General features: G+C 48.1%; 1 protein-coding gene across 1 annotated transcript in view; it reads left to right on the forward strand.

Moving 5' to 3' along the window:
- dgki (diacylglycerol kinase, iota) overlaps positions 1 to 21,313 on the forward strand; it is a 338,338-nt gene that overhangs the window by 197,468 nt on the left and 119,557 nt on the right. The gene's annotated exons all lie outside the window — the stretch shown is intronic.

The raw sequence follows: 21,313 nt of genomic DNA on the forward strand, positions 1-21,313 counted from the left end.
CAAGGAGGGTGGGAATGGGACAAGTAAAGAAACAAAAGATGGGTCTAGAGGAGCTGTAAATGGCAACAGCAGAACCATTACCAGCACTTGCTGTCCTAAAAAATGGGAGCAGTGGTTATTAATCATGAAATAATAGGAGCTTGTAACAAAGGTAATGCAGTAATCGTGGGGGACTTTAATCTTCATATAGTCTGGACAAATCAAATTGGCAAAGTGAGTTTGGAGGACGAGTTCATGGAATGCATTCGAGATGGTTTCCTAGAGCAATATGTCATGGAACCAACCAGGGAACAGGCAAGTTTAGATCTTGTCTTATGTAATGAGACAGGGTTAATTAGTAATCTCACAGTAAAAGATCCTCTGGGGAAGAGTGATCATAATATGATAGAATTTCACATTGAGTATGAGAGTGACGAACTCAAGTCAGAAACTAGAGTCTTAAACTTAAATAAAGCCAATTACAGAGGTATAAGGAGCGAGTTGGCTAAGGTAGATTAGGAAACCAAATTCAAGGGTATGATGGTTGAAAAGTAATGGCAAACATTTAAAGAAATATTTCAATATTCTCAACAAATATACATTCCATTGAGAAACAAAAACTCCATGGGAAAAGTGATCCACCCGTGGCTAGCTAAAGAAGTTAAGGATAGTATTAGATTAAAAGAAGAGGCCTATAATGTTGCCAAGAAGAGTAGTAAGCCTGATGATCAGGAGAGTTTTAGAAACCAGCAAAGGATGACTAAAAAATTGATAAAAAGAGAGAAAATAGAATATGAAAGTAAACTAGCAAGAAATATAAAAACAGATTGTAAGAGCTTCTACAAGTATGTAAAAAGGAAGAGAGTAGCAAAAGTAAACATTGGTCCCTTAGAGGCAGAGACAGGAGAAATTATAATGGGGAATCAGGAAATGGCAGATGCCTTAAACAAATATTTTGTATCTGTCTTCACAGTAGAAATGATGTGGAGATGCCGGTGATGGACTGGGGTTGACAATTGTAAACAATTTTACAACACCAAGTTATAGTCCAGCAATTTTATTTTAAATTCACAAGCTTTCGGAGGCTTCCTCCTTCCTCAGGTGAACGATGTGGAAATGAAATCCTCGAAATGAAATCGCATTTATAATTCACAGAACAATGCTTGGTGATTACAGACAGTTTTTTCAACTGCCCGTTGCCAAGGCAATCAGTGTGCAGACAGACAGGTGTTACCTGCAAGGTCTCAGAATATACAAATCACCAAAAAAAACAACAAACAAAAAAAAACAGAGATAGAGAGGTAGAAACATAGAAAAGACAGCAACTGACCCGTTATATTAAAAACAGATAACATTTGTTCGCTGGTGGGGTAACGTGTAGCGTGACATGAACCCAAGATCCCGGTTGAGGCCGTCCTCATGGGTGCGGAACTTAGCTATCAATTTCTGCTTGACGATTTTGCGTTGTCGTGTGTCTCGAAGGCCGCCTTGGAGTACGCTTACCCGAAGGTCGGTGGATGAATGTCCATGACTGCTGAAGTGTTCCCCGACTGGGAGGGAACCCTCCTGTTTGGCGATTGTTGCGCGGTGTCCGTTCATCCGTTGTCGCAGCGTCTGCATGGTCTCGCCAATGTACCATGCTCTGGGGCATACCTCATATGTTGCAGGAAAGGATGCCCCAGAGCATGGTACATTGGCGAGACCATGCAGACGCTGCGACAACGGATGAACGGACACCGCGCAACAATCGCCAAACAGGAGGGTTCCCTCCCAGTCGGGGAACACTTCAGCAGTCATGGACATTCATCCACCGACCTTCGGGTAAGCATACTCCAAGGCGGCCTTTGAGACACACGACAACGCAAAATCGTCGAGCAGAAATTGATAGCCAAGTTCCGCACCCATGAGGACGGCCTCAACCGGGATCTTGGGTTCAGGTCACGCTACACGTTACCCCACCAGCGAACAAATGTTATCTGTTTTTAATATAACGGGTCAGTTGCTGTCTTTTCTATGTTTCTACCTCTCTATCTCTGTTTTTTTTTGTTTGTTGTTTTTTTTGGTGATTTGTATATTCTGAGACCTTGCAGGTAACACCTGTCTGTCTGCACACTGATTGCCTTGGCAACGGGCAGTTGAAAAAACTGTCTGTAATCACCAAGCATTGTTCTGTGAATTATAAATGCGATTTCATTTCGAGGATTTCATTTCCACATCGTTCACCTGAGGAAGGAGGAAGCCTCCGAAAGCTTGTGAATTTAAAATAAAATTGCTGGACTATAACTTGGTGTTGTAAAATTGTTTACAATTCACAGTAGAAGACACAGAAAGCATACCAGAAATAGTGGGGAACTAGCGGTCTAATGAGAGTGAGGAACTTAAAGTAATTAATATCAGTAGAGAAAAAGTACTTGAGAAACTAATGGGACTAAAAGCCGACAAATCCCCTGGACCTGATGGCCTACATCCTAGGGTCCTAAAAGAGGTGGCTGCAGAGATAGTGGATGCATTGGTTTTGATCTTCCAAAATTCCCTAGATTCTAGAACGGTCCCAGTGGATTGGAAGGTAGCAAATGTAACCCCGCTATTCAAGACAGGGGGGAGAGAGAAAACAGGGAACTATAGGCCAGTTAGCCTGACATTAGTCGTCGGGAAAATGCTGGAATCTATTATTAAGGAAGTGGTAACAGGGCACTTAGAAAATCATAACATGATTAGGCAGAGTCAACAAGGTTTTATGAAAGGGAAATCATGTTTGACAAATTTATTAGAGTTTTTTGAGGATGTAAATAGCAGGGTAGATAAAGGGGAACCAGTGGATATGGTATATTTGAATTTTCATAAAGCATTCGATGAGGTGCCACAGAAAAGGTTGTTACACAAAATAAGGGCTCATGGGGTTGGAGGTAACATATTAGCATGAATAGAGGATTGGTTAACGGACAGAAAACAGGACAGAGTAGAGATAAACTGGTCATTTTCAGGTTGGCAGGCTGTAACTAGTGGGGTGCCACAAGGATTGGTGCTTGGGCCTCAGCTATTTACAATCTATATTAATGACTTAGATGAAGGGACCGAGTGTAATGTATCCAAGTTTGCTGACGATACAAAGCTAGGTGGGCAAGTAAGCTGTGAGGAGGACACAAAGAGCCTGCAAAAGGATATAGACAGGTTAAGTGAGTGGACAAGAAAGTGGCAGATGGAGTATAATGTGGGGAAATGTGAGGTTATTCACTTTGGTAGGAAGAATAGAAAAACAGAATTTTTTTTAAGTGGTGAGAAACTATTAAATGTTGGTGTTCAGAGAGACATGGGTGTCATCGTACAAGAAACACAAAAAGTTAGCATGCAGGTACAGCAAGCAATTAGGAAAGCAAATGGAATGTTGGCCTTTATTGCAAGGGGGTTGGAGTACAAGAGTAAGGAAGCCTTACTACAATTGTACAGGGCTTTGTTGAGACCTCACCTAGAGAACCGTGTACAGTTTTGGTCTCCTTATCTAAGGAAGGCTATACTTGCCTTAGAGACGGTGCTGTGAAGGTTCACTAGATTGATTCCTGGGATGAGAGGGTTGTCCTTTGGGGCGAGGTTGAGTAGACTGGGCCTATACTCTCTGGAGTTTAGAAAAATAAGAGGTGATCTAATTTAAACATGATGTGGAGATGCCGGTGATGGACTGGGGTTGACAATTGTAAACAATTTTACAACACCAAGTTATAGTCCAGCAATTTTATTTTAAATTCACAAGCTTTCAGAGGCTTCCTCCTTCGTCAGGTAAATGTTCAGGAGCTCCTTGAAGCCTACGCATTTATACATCACAGAACAATACATGGTGTTTACAGACTGCCCCTGCAACTGCCCGTTGCCAAGGCAATCACCGTGTTCAGACGGAGAGGTGTCACCTGCAGAACCCCCGAATACACATTCAACAAAAAAACAAACAGGAAAAAAACAAAAAAACTCTCTGTTTTTTTTTTCCTGTTTGTTTTTTTGTTGAATGTGTATTCGGGGGTTCTGCAGGTGACACCTCTCCGTCTGAACACGGTGATTGCCTTGGCAACGGGCAGTTGCAGGGGCAGTCTGTAAACACCATGTATTGTTCTGTGATGTATAAATGCGTAGGCTTCAAGGAGCTCCTGAACATTTACCTGACGAAGGAGGAAGCCTCCGAAAGCTTGTGAATTTAAAATAAAATTGCTGGACTATAACTTGGTGTTGTAAAATTGTTTACAATAATTTAAACATATAAGATTCTGAGGGGGCTTGACAGGGTAGAAGCTGAGAGGTTGTTTCCCATGGCTGGAGAGTCTAGAACTAGGGGGCAATGTGGCAGGATAAGGGGTCGGCCATTTAATACTGAGATGAGGAGCAATTTCTTCACTCAGAGGGTTGTGAATCTTTGGAATTCTCTACCCCAGAGGGCTGTGGATGCTGAGTCATTGAATATATTCAAGGCTGAGATAGATAGATTTCTGGACTTTAGGGGAATCAAGGGATATGGGGATCGAGCAGGAAAATGGAGTTGAGGTTGAAGATCAGCCATGATCTGATTGAATGGGGGAGTAGGCTCGAGGGGCCATGTGGCCTACTCCTGCTCCTATTTCTTATGTTCTTATGATCTGAAGTTATTGAAATCAATGTTGAGTCCGGAAGGTTGTAAAGTGCCTAATCGAAAGATGGGGTGCTATTCCTTGAGTTTCCATTGAGCTTCATTGGAATAGTGTAAGAGGCCGAGGACAGAGAGGTCAGAGAGGGAGTGGGAAGGGGAATTAAAATGGCAAGCGACCGGAAGGCCAGGGTCACACTTACGGTCTGAGCGGAGGTGTTCAGTAAAGCGATCACCCAATCTGCATTTGGTCTCCCCAATGTAGAGGAGACCACATTGTGTGCAGTGAATACAGTATATTATCAGTATAGTATACGATCAGTATGGTATATATACTATAAGCCCTCTGACTCCCACAGCTACCTTGATTACACTTCCTCCCACCCCGCTTCCTGTAAGGACTCTTCCCCTCTCTCAGTTTCTCCATCTTCGATGCACCTGTTCTGACGATGCCTCCTTCCACACCGATATGACTTCCTTTTTCCTCAATTGAGGATTCCCCACCACTCTAGTTGGCAGGGCCCTCGACCGTGTCCGTCCCAATTTCCGCACTTCTGCCCTCACCCCTTTCCCTCCCTCCCAGAACCATGATTAGGGTCCCCCTCGTCCTCAGTTTCCATCCCACCAGCCTCTACATTCAACGGATCATCTTCCGCCATTTCCGCCACCTCCAGCGCAATGCCACCACCAAACACGTCTTCCCCTCCCCTTTCAGCATTCCGAAGGGCCCACTCCCTCCGTGACACCCTGGTCCACTCTTCCATCACCCCCAACACCCGCTCTCCTCCCTACGGCACCTTCCCGAGCGAGCGCAGGAGATGCAACATCTGCCCTTTCACCTCCTCCCTTCCCACTGTCCAGGGCCCCAAACACTCCTTCCAGGTGAAACAGAGATTTACTTGTACTTCTTTCAATTTACTATACTGTATTCGCTGCTCACAATGCGGTCTCCTTTACTTTGGGGAGACCAAATGCAGTGTGATCGCTTTGCCGAACACCTCCGCTCAGTCCACAAGTCTGACCCTGACCATTTTAATACCCGTTCCTACTCCCATTCTGACCCCTCTGTCCTCGGCCTCTTACACTGTTCCAGTGAAGCTCAACAGAAGCTCGAGGAACAGCACCTCATCTTTCGATTAAGCACTTTACAACCTTCAACATTGATTTCAATAACTTCAGATCATAACCACTGCTCCCATTTTTTTCGGACAGCAGGTGCTGGTAATGGTTCTGCTGTTGCCATTTACAGCTCCTCTAAACCCATCTTTTGTTTCTTTACTTGTCCCATTACCACCCTCCTTGCCTTGCACCATCATCCCTTTTCTCATTTAATCACTCCTGCCCTCCACCCTATCACAGACCTTCCCTTTTCTTCTTTCCTCCTCTTCCCTCCTCCCCTCCCCCCTTTCCCTGGCTCTGTATTTGCTTAAAAACTGTTTAATCTTCAACTTCTTCCAGTTCTGACGAACGGTCATCGACCTGAAACGTTGACTCTGTTTCTTTCTCCACAGATGCTGCCTGATTTGCTGACTTTTTCCAGCATTTTCTGTTTTTATTGCATTTATATAATACCTTTAGTGCAGAAAAACGTCACAAGGTGTAGAAAAGAATGGACACCAAGAGAAGAAGATGTTGCGAGGGCTGACCAAAAGCTTAGCCAAAAAGGTGAGTTTTAAGGAGGGTGTTTTCGGAAGCGAGGGAGGTGGAGAGACGGAGAGGTTTAGGGAGGGAATTCCAGACTGTTTGACAAACCTATTCGCGTTTTTTGGGGATATAACTAGCAGGATAGATAAAGGGGAACCAGTGGATGTATTTGGATTTTCAAAAGGCATTCGATAAGGTGCCACATAAGAGGTTGTTACACAAGGTTAGGGCTCGTGGGATTGGAGGTAATATTGATGGATTGGGGATTGGTTAATGGACAGAAAACAGAGAGCAAGGATAAACGGGTCATTTTTGGGTTTGCAGGTTGTAACTAATGGGGTACCGCAAGGATCGGTGCTTGGGCCTCAGCTATTTACAATCTATATTAATTAGTTGAAGGGACCGAGTGTAATGTACCCAAGTTTGCTGACAATACAAAGCTAGTTGGGAAAGTAAGTTGTGAGGAGGGTGCAAAGAGTCTGCGAAGGGATATCGACAGGTTAACTGAGTGGGCAAGAAGGTAGCAAATGGAGTATAATGTGGGGAAATGTGAGGTTTTTCACTTCGGTAGGAAAAATAGAAAAACTGAATATTTTTTTAAACGGTGAGAAACTATTAAATGTTGTTCAGAGGGATTTGGATGTTCTTGTACACGAAACTCAGAAAGTTAACATGCAGGTACAGCAAGCAATTAGGAAAGCAAATGGTATGTTGGCCTTTATTGCAAGGGGGTTGGAGTAGAAGAGTAAGGAAGTCTTGCTACAATTGTACAAGGCTTTGGTGAGACCACACCTGGAGTATTGTGTGCAGTTTTGTTCTCCTTACCTAAGGAAGGATATACTTGCCTTAGAGGCGGTGCAACGAAGGTTCACTCGATTGATTCCTGGGATGAAAGGGTTGTCCTATGAGGAAAGTTGAGTAGAATGGGCTTATATTCTCTGGAGTTTAGAAGAATGAGAGGTGATGTCATTGAAACATATAAAATTCTTAGAGCACTTGACAGGGTAGATGCTGAGAGACTGTTTCCTCTGGCTGGAGAGTCTAGAACTAGGAGGCATAGTCACAGGATAAGGGGTCGGCCATTTAGAACCAAGATGAGAAGGAATTTTTTCACTCAGAGGGTTGTGAATATTTGAAATTCTCTACCCCAGAGGGCTGTAGATGCTCAGTCGTTGAATCTATTCAAGGCTGAGATCAATAGATTTTTGGACTCTATGGGAATCAAGGGATATGGGGATTAGGCGGGAAAGTGGAGTTGAGGTTGAAGAACAGCCATGATCTGATTGAATGGCGGAGCAGGCTCGAGGGACCGTATGGCCTACTCCTGCTCCTATTTCTTATGTTCTTATAGGCCTAAGCAGCTGAAACACAGTCACCAGTGGTGGGGCGAAGGAAGGAATGCATAAGAGGCCGGTGTCAGAGGATGGAAAGTTGGGGGGTGGGGTTTGTAGCACAAAAAAAGGCCACTGAGATGGAGAGGGGCAAGGCCAAGAAGGGATTTGAACTCAAGTAAGAGAATTTTAAATGTGAAATGTTGGGGGACTGGGAGACAATGAAGGTCAGCGAGGTCAAGAGCAATGGGCAAGTCGGACTTAGAAAGGAAACAGGAAGCAGAGTTTTGGATAAGCTGACATTTATGGAGGATAAGAGGCAAGTCAGGAGATCATACAGCTGGATTTTTAGGAGGCTGTTTACAAGATTCCACATTGGAATGAGATAGAAAGCCACTATAAAGGCAGGAAGCCGAGCGTAGACATGGATGAAGAGCTTTTCGGGTAGAAAAAGGTTACAAAAGCTGCATTGTACTCCAGGGTTCGTTATTGGGACCACTGCTATTTGTAAACATATTAACTTGGACGACGATAATTTTAAACAGAATCGACACATTTGCAGATGAGGTTCGATGGGAACATGAAGCTGATCGATCAATTGGTGATCAGTGAATCGATCGAGTGGGGGTCAGTGAATCGATCGAGCGGTGGTCAGTGAATCGATCGAGTGGGGGTCAGTAAATCGATCGAGCGGTGGTCAGTGAATCGATCGAGTGGGGGTCAGTAAATCGATCGAGCGGTGGTCAGTGAATCGATCGAGTGGGGGTCAGTAAATCGATCGAGCGATGGTCAGTGAATCGATCGGTGGTCAGTGTATCGGGCAAGTTATGGTCAGTGAATCGATTGAGTTATGGTCAGTGAATCCGGCGATCAGTGGTCAGTGTATCGGGCAAGTTATGGTCAGTGAATCGATCGGTCAGTGGTCAGGGAATCGATCGATCGGTGGTCAGTGAATCGATCGATCGGTGGTCAGGGAATCGATCGATCGGTGGTCAGTGAATTGATCGATCGGTGGTCAGTGAATCGATCGATCGGTGGTCAGTGAATCGATCAGTGGTCAGTGAATCGATCGATCGGTGGTCAGTGAATCGATCGATCGGTGGTCAGCGAATCGATCGATTGGTGGTCAGCGAATCGATCGATCGGTGTATCAATCGAGTTATGGTCAGTGTATCGATCGAGTTATGGGCATTGAATCGATCGAGTTATGGTCAGTGTATCGATCGAGTTATGGGCATTGAATCGATCGAGTTATGGTCAGTGTATCGATCGAGTTATGGGCATTGAATCGATCGAGTTATGGTCAGTGTATCGATCGAGTTATGGGCATTGAATCGATCGAGTTATGGGCATTGAATCGATCGAGTTATGGTCAGTGTATCGATCGAGTTATGGTCAGTGAATCGATCGAGTTATGGTCAGTGAATCGATCGAGTTATGGTCGGTGTATCGGGTGAGTTATGGTCGGTGTATCGGGTGAGTTATGGTCGGTGTATCGATCGAGTTATGGTCGGTGTATCGGGTGAGTTATGGTCGGTGTATCGGGTGAGTTATGGTCAGTGAATCGATCGAGTTATGGTCGGTGTATCGGGTGAGTTATGGTCGGTGTATCGGGTGAGTTACGGTCGGTGTATCGATCGAGTTATGGTCAGTGAATCGATCGAGTTATGGGCATTGAATCGATCGAGTTATGGTCGGTGTATCGATCGAGTTATGGGCATTGAATCGATCGAGTTATGGTTGGTGTACCGATCGAGTTATGGTCGGTGTATCGGGCGAGTTATGGTCGGTGAAGCGATCGAGTTATGGTTGGTATATCGGGTGAGCAGCGGTCGGTGTATCGGGCGAGCAGCGGTCGGTGTATCGGGCGAGCTGCGGTCGGTGTATCGGGCGAGCTGCGGTCGGTGTATCGGGCGAGCAGCGGTCGGTGTATCGGGTGATCAGTGGTCAGTGTATTGGGCGAGCTGCGGTCGGTGTATCGGGCGAGCTGCGGTCGGTGTATCGGGCGAGCTGCGGTCGGTGTATCGGGCGAGCTGCGGTCGGTGTATCGGGCGAGCTGCGGTCGGTGTATTGGGCGAGCAGCGGTCGGTGTATCGGGCGATCAGTGGTCAGTGTATCGGGCGAGCTGCGGTCGGTGTATCGGGCGAGCTGCGGTCGGTGTATCGGGCGAGCTGCGGTCGGTGTATCGGGCGAGCTGCGGTCGGTGTATCGGGCGAGCAGCGGTCGGTGTATCGGGCGAGCAGCGGTCGGTGTATCGGGCGATCAGCGGTCGGTGTATCGGGCGAGCTGCGGTCGGTGTATCGGGCGAGCTGCGGTCGGTGTATCGGGCGAGCTGCGGTCGGTGTATTGGGCGAGCAAGCCGTAGAATGTTACAGCACAGTTTTAGCTATTTGGCCCAACAGATCTGTTTATCTCCACATGACTGGTTTGGTCCATTCCCACTCTCCTTGTCACAGTTGGAGTGGGGATCTCAGGATGCTCTGAGATGCTGTTCCAGGACAGTCAATGGGCTCCGGATTCTCCTCCTCCATCATCAACAGAAAAACATGAGTCAGAATTCTGGGAGTAAACACTCGTTCCCTTATATGTCAAGATATTGTGACTTATCCTGCTGTGGTGCGGTGTATGTCTAATTAACAGTGAGTAGGAATAGAAAGTAGAGGATGGTTCGAGCCTGAGCTGGAGGGAACCCTCCAAACTCCCGCGCCCCTATTCTTTCTACGGCCTCTGGCTCCGGAATTTGGGAGTCTAACTCTGGGTATTACATTGGCGGACGGTAGTTGCGAGGCCCCCACCGCAGTCTCCATTTGTTCTCATCCGTTATAAAGATATTTTTGAGAAACAGAGACAGCATCACCCAAGTGCCTAGCCGACCTGCCACCTTTTGTGAGCCCATGAACAGGCAGCATGCAAGGATCTTCTCTTGGTGGTTCCAAGATCTACGTGTGACATTAGGAACAAATAAGAGCCAGCAACATTATTTGCCCTGCAGTGACTTGGCCACGAATGTGCATCTGTGAACATTGGACCAGGAGGAGGCCCCTCGAGCCTGCTCTGTCATTCAGTTAGATCATGGCTGATTGTATCTCAACTCCATTTCCCCACCTTTGCTCCATATCCTTTAATACCCTTACCTAACACAAATCTATTGATCTCAGAAAGCTCCAATTGTCCTCATCATCCATTTTGGGGGGAGAGAATTCCAGATTTCCACTACCCTTTGTGTGAAAAAGTGTTTCCTAATTTCACTCCTAAATGGCCCGGCTCTAATTTTAAGGTTCTGCCCCCTTGTTCTGGACTCTCCCACCAGAGGAAATAGTTTCTCTGTATCTACCCTATAAAATCCCTTAATCATTTTAAACATCTCGATTAGATCACCCATCAACCTTCTGAACGAATCTATGTCCCTTTGTAACTTCTTCTTCCCATCCATACCTGTCCTCATAATTTAACCCTTTTAGCCCCGGTATCATTCTGGTGAATCTGCAATCTACCCCCTCTACGGCCAGTAAATCCTTCCTGAGGTTCGGTGCCCAAAACTGAATGCAGTTACTCCAGATGGGGTCTGACCAGGTCTCTGTACAGCTGAACACTTCTTCACTTTTGAACTCCAACATTCTGTTAGCCTTTTTGAACACTTTTTCTACCTGCACTAGCTTTTAGTGATTTTTGTACATGAATACCTAAATCCCTTTGCTCCTCCACAGCTCCTAGCCTCTCACAATTATGCAAATATTCTGATTTGAATGCAATTTGCTGCAACAGGGCTATGCAGTGTACAGTAAATTTTGATAGATCTATACAAAGCTGCAGCTGCATAATTATTAGTGATTCTCATACCATTTGTATAATTAAGTGACAACATTGTAAATTAAAAGATTGTTGATAAGACCTAAAGTTGACTCAGACCCAAAGTGGATGACCTTACACTTCCCCACATTGAACTCCATCTGCCACAGTTTTGCCCATTTCCTTAGTCTGTCTATGTCCCTTTGTAACTTCTTCTTCCCATCCATACAACTTACTGTGCCTCCTGACTTAGTGTCATCTGTAAACTTGGATATACAACTCTCTATTCCTTCATCCAAGTCATTGGATGGTGAAAAGCTGAGGCCTCAGTACAGATGCCCGGGGAACATTACTTGTCACGTCCTGCCAATCAGAGAACAAGCCCTTTATCCCTACTCTCTGTCTCCTACACCCCCCCAACCAATTATAGACCCATGTCACAAGGTTACCTCCAATTCCCTGTGCTCTCCTTTTTGTGCAGAACAGAATCAAATGCCTTCCAGAAGTCCGTATAAGCAACATCCATACACAGACCCTATCCACCATGCTAGTGATCTCCTCAAAAAATTCAACCAGGTTAGCCAGACACGACTTACACTTCACAAATCCACGCTACTCTCTGTGATTAACTGATGCCTGTCCAAGTGCTCAGTCACTCTGGCCCCGATACTCACGTGGAGGCAGGGAGGGAGCGGGGATGCCTGTCAGCGGCCAGGAAACCCGGAAATGCTGAGACGGCGGAGGTCCAGCCACACTTAATGGCAGAACCTCATTAACATTTATTACTCCGTTTCCCACCCGGCAGCCGGTCAGATTGAGAGGCTGGTCGTTGCCGGGCGGGAAAGCCTATGGTACAAGGCCGCAGCCGGGGGCTGGAGAGGACGGAGGGAGAGAGAGATTGGTGGGGGGCGAGAAATCGGATCACGTTGGCGGGGGGGGGGGGGGGGAGGGCGAGAGATCGGATCACGGGGGTGGGGGGAGAGGTAGGATCACGGGGAGGGGGGAGAGATCGGATCACGGGGGTGGGGGGAGAGGTCGGATCACGGGGAGGGGGGAGAGGTCGGATCACGGGGAGGGGGGAGAGGTAGGATCACGGGGAGGGGGGAGAGGTCCGATCACGGGGTGGGGGGAGAGGTCGGATCACGGGGTGGGGGGAGAGGTCGGATCACGGGGAGGGGGGAGAGATCGGATCACGGGGTGGGGGGAGAGATCGGATCACGGGGTGAGGGGGGGAGAGGTAGGATCACGGGGAGGGGGGAGAGGTCGGATCACGGGGAGGGGGGAGAGATCGGATCACGGGGAGGGGGGAGAGATCGGATCACGGGGAGGGGGGAGAGATCGGATCACGGGGTGGGGGGAGAGATCGGATCACGGGGTGAGGGGGGGAGAGGTAGGATCACGGGGAGGGGGGAGAGGTCGGATCACGGGGAGGGGGGAGAGATCGGATCACGGGGAGGGGGGAGAGGTCGGATCACGGGGTGAGGGGGGGAGAGGTAGGATCACGGGGAGGGGGGAGAGGTCGGATCACGGGGAGGGGGGAGAGATCGGATCACGGGGAGGGGGGAGAGGTCGGATCACGGGGAGGGGGGAGAGGTCGGATCACGGGGTGAGGGGGGAGAGATCAGATCACGGGGAGGGGGGAGAGGTCCGATCACGGGGTGGGGGGAGAGGTCTGATCACGGGGAGGGGAGCGGAAAGAGGTCCGATCACAGGGAGGAGGGAGAGGTCGGATCACGGGGTGGGGAGCGGAAAGAGGTCCGATCACAGGGTGGGGGGCGGAGAGGTCGGATCACGGGGGGGGGATAGAGCGGATCACGGCCGGGTCGGAGAGGTTGGATCGCGGGGGTGGGTGGTGGTCGCGAGATCGTGGCGGGTTTGTTTAAGGGGTCAGGGGGAAACACGCCTGCTCCTCCTGGCCCACAAACAGTGCTGGAAAGACATTCAGCTGCTGGATCAGGCTGTTCTCGCCTCCCTTCAGCTGATGGGTTTTTCTGAGCCCTGGGAAACCTGTGCTGCAGGCATTAAATTCAAATCGCTGACAAAACCTGAGGCACCGAGCCTCATTAAGGTTTTATAATCCCTGACCCGTCTCTCGAGAGCAGGTTCCTCAGCATTCCCCCAACCCACCCCGATAAAACGGGGAGTAGGTGCGTTCGCGGCGGGTTGGGGTCGGGTTTCATATTTTTAACAATTTGGCCCCCCCACCTCGGCCCTTGCCCACCCATCCTGGGGGGGGGGGGGGAGGGGTCAAAATTAACCCCTCTGTCTCTGATGATTGATTCCAGTAACTTCCCCATAACTGATATTAAACTGACAGGTCTGTAGTTCCCTGGTTTCTCTCTCCCCCCCTTCTTAAATAATGGGGTGACATTTGCAACTTTACAATCCAAAGGTACAATTCCTGCATCTAGAGGGCTTTGGGAAATTAGAACTAATGCATCTGCAATTTCCCTACTCATTTCTTTTAATAGCCCAGGGTGAAAACCATCGAGTTCTGGAGTTTAGTCGATCTTAAGTCTAATTTTTTCTCTATTACCATTTTTATTACTGATATTCCTCCCCTTGACTTATTTTTTGATCTCCTTGTACTGCTGTTATTTTGTCCTCTCCCTCCACTGTCAAAACAGATACAAAGGGGAAAAAAAATTTGATAGGGCCTAATATTGGGCGTAGGTAGCGTGATCCGCTATTAACCCGTGCCCAATGGCCCCTCGCGGGCAGGACGAGAACGCCGTCCGGTCTTTGTACTCACCATCAATCTGCGTTGAAATCTCCGCTCTACATGTCAATTCATTGCAATTTGCATTTCCACCAGCAGGGGAGCCCCAATCGCTTAAAGAGATGAGTGGCCCCGATATTAGCGGGGAGGTGGGATGACAGCGGTGAGGTGACTGGGCGTGTGGGTAACCCGCCCAATAAGAAATGTCCATTTCCCACGCAATCCTAAGTCAATTGGAGTCACTTCCAGGTTTGCCGTCGGAAAGCTGCGCAGCGGGCGGACTGCGCACCCACATCACAGGCTGTCAGCTGGAGGAGCTCTATTTAAAGGGGCAGTCCTCCAATGGCTGCTCCTGGAGCAAACACCCACACAGCACGATGGAGCAGCCCAGGGGAAAGGCTGCTCCAAGATTCAGTGATGCCTCACTCCAGGTGCTACTGGATGGGGTGAGGAGGAGGAGGGATGTGTTCTACCCGGCGGACAGGAGGAAGTGGCCTGCCTCTGCCACCAAGAAGGCCTGGCTCGAGGTGGCAGAGGAGGTCACCAGCAGCAGCAACATCTCCCGCACCTGGATCCAGTGCAGGAAGCGCTTCAATGGCCTAACTAGGTCAGTCAAAGTGAGTACACTTACTCATTCTTCTACATTCTCCTACTGCCAACGCGACTATAGTACATCACTCGCCACACCCACTTAATGCTCATCCTCAACTTACCTGCACTTCCTCACCTCCACATTAGTTGAATTTTTCGAGGAGGTGACAAGGAGGGTCAATGAGGGTAGCGCAATTGATGTAGTCTACATGGATTTTAGCAAGGCTTTTGACAAGGTCCCACATGGCAGATTGGTCAAAAAGGTAAAGGTGGGATCCAAGGGAAAGTGGCAAATTAGATCCAAAATTGGCTCAGTGGCAGGAAGCAAAGGATAATGGTCGACGGGTGTTTTTGTGACTAGAAGGCTGTTTCCAGTGGGGTTCCGCAGGCCTCAGTACTAGGTCCTTTGCTTTTTGTGGTATACATTAACGATTTCGACTTAAACGTAGGGGGCATGATTAAGAAATTTACGGATGACACAAAGAAAGGCCGTGTGGTTGATAGTGAGGAGGAAAGCTGTAGACTGCAGGAAGATATCAATGGGAGTGGTCAGGTGGGCAGAAAAGTGGGAAATGGAATTCAATCCAAAGAAGTGTGAGGTAATGCATTTGAGGAGAGCAAACAAGGCAAGGGAGTACACAATAAATGGGAGGATACTGAGAGGTGTAGAGGAAGTGAGGGACCTTGGAGTGCATGTCCACAGATCCCTGAAGGTAGATAAGGTGGTTGAGAAGGCATATGAAATACTTTCCTTTATTAGCCGAGGCATAGAATGAAAAAGTAGGGATGTTATGCTGGAACTGTATAAAACATTAGTTAGGCCACAGCTTGAGTACTGCGTACTGTTCTGGTCACCACATTACAGGAAGGATGTGATTGCACTAGAGAGGGTACAGAGGAGATTTACGAGGATGTTGCCAGGACTGGAGAATTTTAGCTCTGATAACAGATTGGTTAGGCTGGGGTTGTTTTCCTTGGAACAGAGGAGGCTGAGGGGTGATTTGATTGAGGTGTACAAAATTATGAGGGACCTAGATAGAGTGGATAGGGAGGACTTATTTCCCTTAGCGGAGGGGTCAATAACCAGGGGGCGTGGATTTAAAGTGATTGGTAGAAGGATTAGAGTGGAAATTAGGAAAAAAATTTTCACCCAGAGGGTGGTGGGGGTCTGGAACTCACTGCCTGAGAGGGCGGTAGAGGCAGAAACCCTCAACTCATTTAAAAAATACCTGAAGAGCCGTGACCCGCAGGGCTACGGACAAAATGTGGGAAAGTGGGATTAGGCTGGGTGGCTCGTTTCTCAGCCGGCGCAGACACGATGGGCCGAATGGCCTCCTTCTGTTCTGTAAATTTTTTATGGTTCTATGATTCTAGTCACCCCACCACCACCACTACTCAACCCAATCCTCATCCAATGTCATGGCTCTGTCTCATACTCACCCTCTGATGCATCTCTTTCACGGTCAGCCTCACCCAAACCAATGCATTCATCAGTTGGCCACTTCACCATCACTCACTCATGCATCTGTACTTTCTCCCCTTATAGGAGAAGAGAGCCCAGAATGCCCGGGAGAGGGCGAGGACCAGAGGGGGGCCGCAACAAATCGTCACAGATGTGGAGCAGGAGGCACTGGAGCTGAGCCGCACCCTCGAGTGCCCGTCCATCGGGGACGCCGAGACTGGCACCCGACAAACGTCTGGTGACAGAACTTTAACATTCAGCACACACAATATGAATTGATGTTAACATGCCTTGTCATCTTCAGCACCTCAGTATGCTCATCACAACGTGGCACATCTGTAATGATGCTTAATATTGCCTTCTGTTCTCTTACAGGGCCTCCAGCGACCGCTGTGACGGCAGAGGGCGATTCCTCAGAGGACCTGCTGGCCTCTGAGGGGGCACCGTCACAACTGAGCGAGCCATCCACAGCGCAGATATTCACATCTTGGTGGGTCCCAGACCGCAGTTGGTTGGGTTGACACCTGGTGAGTTACCACACACATGAGCACGAGCAGACACTGGTGGCAGGGGCAGCTGTGGAGAGTCCGTGTCGGTGGGAACACTCCTCTCCAGGCTCTGTTCAGCTGGACACAGACGCTGAACCCTGGGGGCCATCCTTTAAAAGGAGAATGATCGAGGGGCAGCAGCACATTTGCGAGGTGCTGGAACAGGTGCCACGCACACTCTCCACAATCGCGCGGAGGATGGAGGAGTCGAACTCCTGCATGAGTGGAATAGTGGCACAGGTACAGGAGGGAGTCTCTGAGATACTGACATGGGGACATGAGGAACTCCCTGAGATAGTGTCACGGGTAAGTGCAGGAATGTCTGCAATGGAGGGAAGGCTAGCCTCCATTGAGCTTCAAGCACGGCTCACAAATGAGTCCATTCAGGCCCTGACAACGGCCATTCGGACTCGGGGTGAACAACATTCTGCCAACTTAAACAGACAGGCAGATACACTAACACTGGCTTTACAAGGCTTCATACATGTCCTCCAAACTGTCGTCCAGCAGGGAGGTAGGAGTGATGTGGCCCTGGCCCAGGAGAGGGATGATGGCGAAAGGGGACATGGAAGTGGGGACGCCATTCAAAGCACTCCCACGTCTCACCCGTTGCCCCCCTCTCAACCAGTACCCGCAATGCTACCCCCTCTCCAGGTGGTCGAGTCTGCCCCTGCACAGGTGCAGGTGGAGCAGTCTTTGGAGGGGTCCTCACGGGCTCCAAAACCCAGAGGGTGTCGGCCCAAAGCATCTAAACAGTCAGGGAATGAACAAGAGCAACCTGTCGCTACCTCGGCTGCAGCCACAGGGGATGCACCACGTAGAAGTTGTCGGAAGTGTAAGGCGAAGGTTTTGTGAGCACAAAGGGGGTGCACAAGGATGTTTGACATTTGGTCATGTTTTTTTATTTATATTTGCTTTTTGTTAAACTCACATTAAATATTATTATTGTCACCACTACCAGCACGTCTTGGCCATTCTTGCCTGGTTTCTGTAATAAGGCCCTTTCATGAGGTTCACCATGAACTGCGATGCCACTGATTGGGTCACTCTACAGTGGGTGTATGTGTAGTTGCAGGACTGTTTTGTGCAGGGAGGGGTGGGCGGCCTGGTGTGGTCGCTGCTCTATCCAAGTGGTGTGAGGACTGGACTCTTCACACTGTCTGATGTTAGGAGAATAGCTCACATATCAGGGACTCCCTGGCCTCACGAGCAGCCAGGTGAGCCGCTGCTCTGCCCATGGGTTGCTCCTCCTCCTCCTCCATGTGGGTGGCAGATGTGGATGGGGCCTCCTCAAGCAGCACCCCTCTCTGTTGTTGCCCTCTGTGCTCTTGTGCAGCACTGTGTTGTGGAGCTCCACGTGGCGGAGGTGGACGCCATGCCTGGCGAGGCTGGTGATGTTGCTCGTCCTCGGATGAAGTGGTGAATGCAGCCATGGGGCCCCCCATCCTAACGGTGTGAGTTTGAGGGGGTCCGCAAAGTAGTTAAATATGTTTGCACAGCAGAATTTTTAGTGGAAAGTTAGAATTTTCAGTGCAAACACAAAGATCATGCAGCCAAAAATTTGTCTGAAAGAACAGAGTGCCCTGCTGCAATAAATGACCTCCCCCCATCTGTCAAATAAGCATTTGTATGTCCCACTGGCTGCTGGCTGAAACACGTCTGTGGCAACATGGAGTGTTTCCCACAGCACGGGAAACACGCTGAGGATGCTTCAAAATCACACCCTGCCAAAATGTGGAGAAAATTAAGTACTTTAAGTACCTCAACAACTGTGTAAATGATCATCCTGCCGGCTTTAATTGCCAGTGGGACTTCCACATTCAGGGGGCGTGCACGCACCCAGACACGTCAATGGGAAACCCGGAGATCTGCAGGTTGGAACCGGGCTCTGAACCCGAACAGGATTTCCCCAATTTTTGAAGCCCCCAACGCACCCGCAATTTGCCGGGAAAATCGAGCTCGATGTCTCTTAAAATCTCAAAGGTAGCCAGTACCTGTTATTTGCTGGGGTTGTTCTCCTTAGAGCAGAGAAGGTTAAGGGGAGATTTGATAGAGGTGTTCAAAATCATGAAGGGTTCTGATCGAGTAAATGAGGAGAAGCTGTCACTGGTGGCAGAAGGGTCGGTAATCAGAGGACACAGATCAGCAAAAGAGGCGACATGAGGAAACATTTTTTTTAAGCAGCGAGTTGTTATGATCTGGAATTCACTGCCTGAAAGGGTGGGGGAAGCAGATTCAATAATAACTTTCAAAAGGGAATTGGATAAGTACTCGAAGGGAAAAATTTACAGGGCTATGGGGAAAGAGTAGGGGAATGGGACAAATTTGATAGCTCTTTCGAAGAGCCGGCACAGGTACGATGGGCTGAATGGCCTCCTCCTGTGCTGAACCATACCATGATGATATAAATGCAAGTTGTTGCTATGCTGGGTCTCTTTTTTTGGGAGGGGGAGGGAGTATCTACTGGTCTCCTGCTGGAGTTATGGTGAAAAACTGGGAAAATCCCCTTGGAATCTCAGGGCCCTTGCGTGCAACTCTCTTTTAAATTGAGGCAGCAGCCCTTTAAAGTCTTGCCTGATATCCCGCACATGCACACAACATGAAAGACTTGCATTTATATAGCGCCTTTCACAACCTCAAAATGTCCCAAAGTGCTATACAACTCATGAAGTACTTTTGAAGTGTAGTCACTGTTGTAAAGTAGGAAACATGGCAGCCAATTAGCACAGAGCAAGGTCCCACAGACAGCAATTAAATAAATGACCAGATCATCTGTTTTATTCGATGTTGGTTGAGGGATAAATATTGGCCAGGACACCGGGGAGAACCCCCCTGCTCTTCTTCGAAATAGTGCCATGGGATCTTTTCCATCCACCCGAGAGGGCAGATGGGGCCTTGGTTTGATGTTTCATCCGAAAGACAGCACCTCTGAAAGAGCAGCACCCCCTCAGTACTGCAGTGAAGGTTTTTGGAGTATCTCCATTTAAGCAAACAGTAAATATGGAAATGTTATATCCCAGTCCTTAGCGTTCTGCTCAGCATATTGATACAACATACAAATCATTGTGCCTTTAAACCTTTTAACCTGTTGGTCTAAGGATGGTACAGGATAGTCTGGAGTTGTTCAGTTTGACACTGTTGCTATAATTAAGTGACTGACTGAGACAGAAAATAAATTTCCCGATTAAACAAAATCTCTTCTGACAATTCAACTCAAGTGAGCGTTTCTAGCAATGTGGCGGCCACAAAGTCTATATCCAAGGACACAAGAGCTGCCATGCCTGGATACCTACTCTCATAGTCTTCTGTGGTTAAGGTGTACCAATTCCCTGACTGACTCCTGTCGGACATGGAACCTATGCCCATTCTTTTGAAAGGGACGTTGGTAATGGGTACGGGATTCAATGGAGCTTTGTTGCACTTTCCTGCTTTACCCATACATGGACATTGGTCACACGTCTTAAAAGCATTCAGTTGTATCTTTGCCGTTAGTGAGCCATTAAAAGTGTTGCAGCAACCTGTCTCTGGTACTTTTCCCCCCACTCTACTATTCCAATACCCGTCTTGCTGACTTCAAATCTTCCTCCCTCCATAAACCCCAACTTGTCCAAAACTCTGCCTCTGTCCTGTCCCATACTGTTCAATTCATCTAGCAACCACCCCCTCCCCCACTCCCTGTCCTCACTGAAGTTCACTGGCTTCCCATCCACTAATGCATTAAATTTAATATCATTATCCTCATCTGTAAATCTCTTCTTGAGCTTACCTCTACAGGCTCCTCCAGCTCTATAACACTTTTCGAACTCTCAGTTCCTCTGAATCTGGCCTTCTATTCAACCCCTCCTCCCATCAACCCACTATTGCTGTCAGAACCTCCATCCGCGTTGATCCTACTCTCTGGAACTCCCTCCCTAGACCCACCTCGCCACCTAAAATAAACTCGTAAAACCCATCTCTTTGACCAAGTTTTCCGTCACCTCTGTCCTGCAAGCAGTAGAACTTGAGCTACCTTTAGTAAATCCTTTTGGTACCAATATCTTTCAGAACTCTTCCAGTTCCTGTCCCTCAACAGGCTTGGATCTGTAATGTTGGACCAGAACTTTGACCTCATAACTATCATATCATGATGATTCAGACTGTGTCTCTCTGATGCCCCCAAGTAGCTGGGAAACCGTTTCATGGTGGACAGCAAAAGAGATATAAAGACTGCTTAAAAGAACTCTGAAACAGTGCAAAACAAATGTCCATAAGTGGGAAAACTTGCTCAAGATAAGAAAGCGTGGTGAAAAGCCATCCACAAAGGCACTTCCTACTACGAGGCCCGTCGTATTGCTGATGTTTAATGTAAATTAAACTGAGGAAGCCTTGCTTGAAAAATCAAGATCCCCGACTTGGAGTATCCGGGATCCCCCGTTCAATCTGCGGACGCTCATTCCCAGCAAAAATAGGTCTCTTTAATCATCAAAGAACTCACTGCAAAAAATGAGATTCTGGCATGTTCTTCAACGTCAATGGATGAACAAATTTGTTAATAACACTGGGGGTATGAATACTATCACATTCTTTATAACCAGGTTTGGTCTTTCCAATTGGTACCTGGCCCACCCCTGGACCAGCAATCGTCTGCACTGCGCCCCATTTTGT

This window comes from Heptranchias perlo, chromosome 18 (genome assembly GCF_035084215.1).
Source record: "Heptranchias perlo isolate sHepPer1 chromosome 18, sHepPer1.hap1, whole genome shotgun sequence".
NCBI lineage: Eukaryota > Metazoa > Chordata > Chondrichthyes > Hexanchiformes > Hexanchidae > Heptranchias > Heptranchias perlo.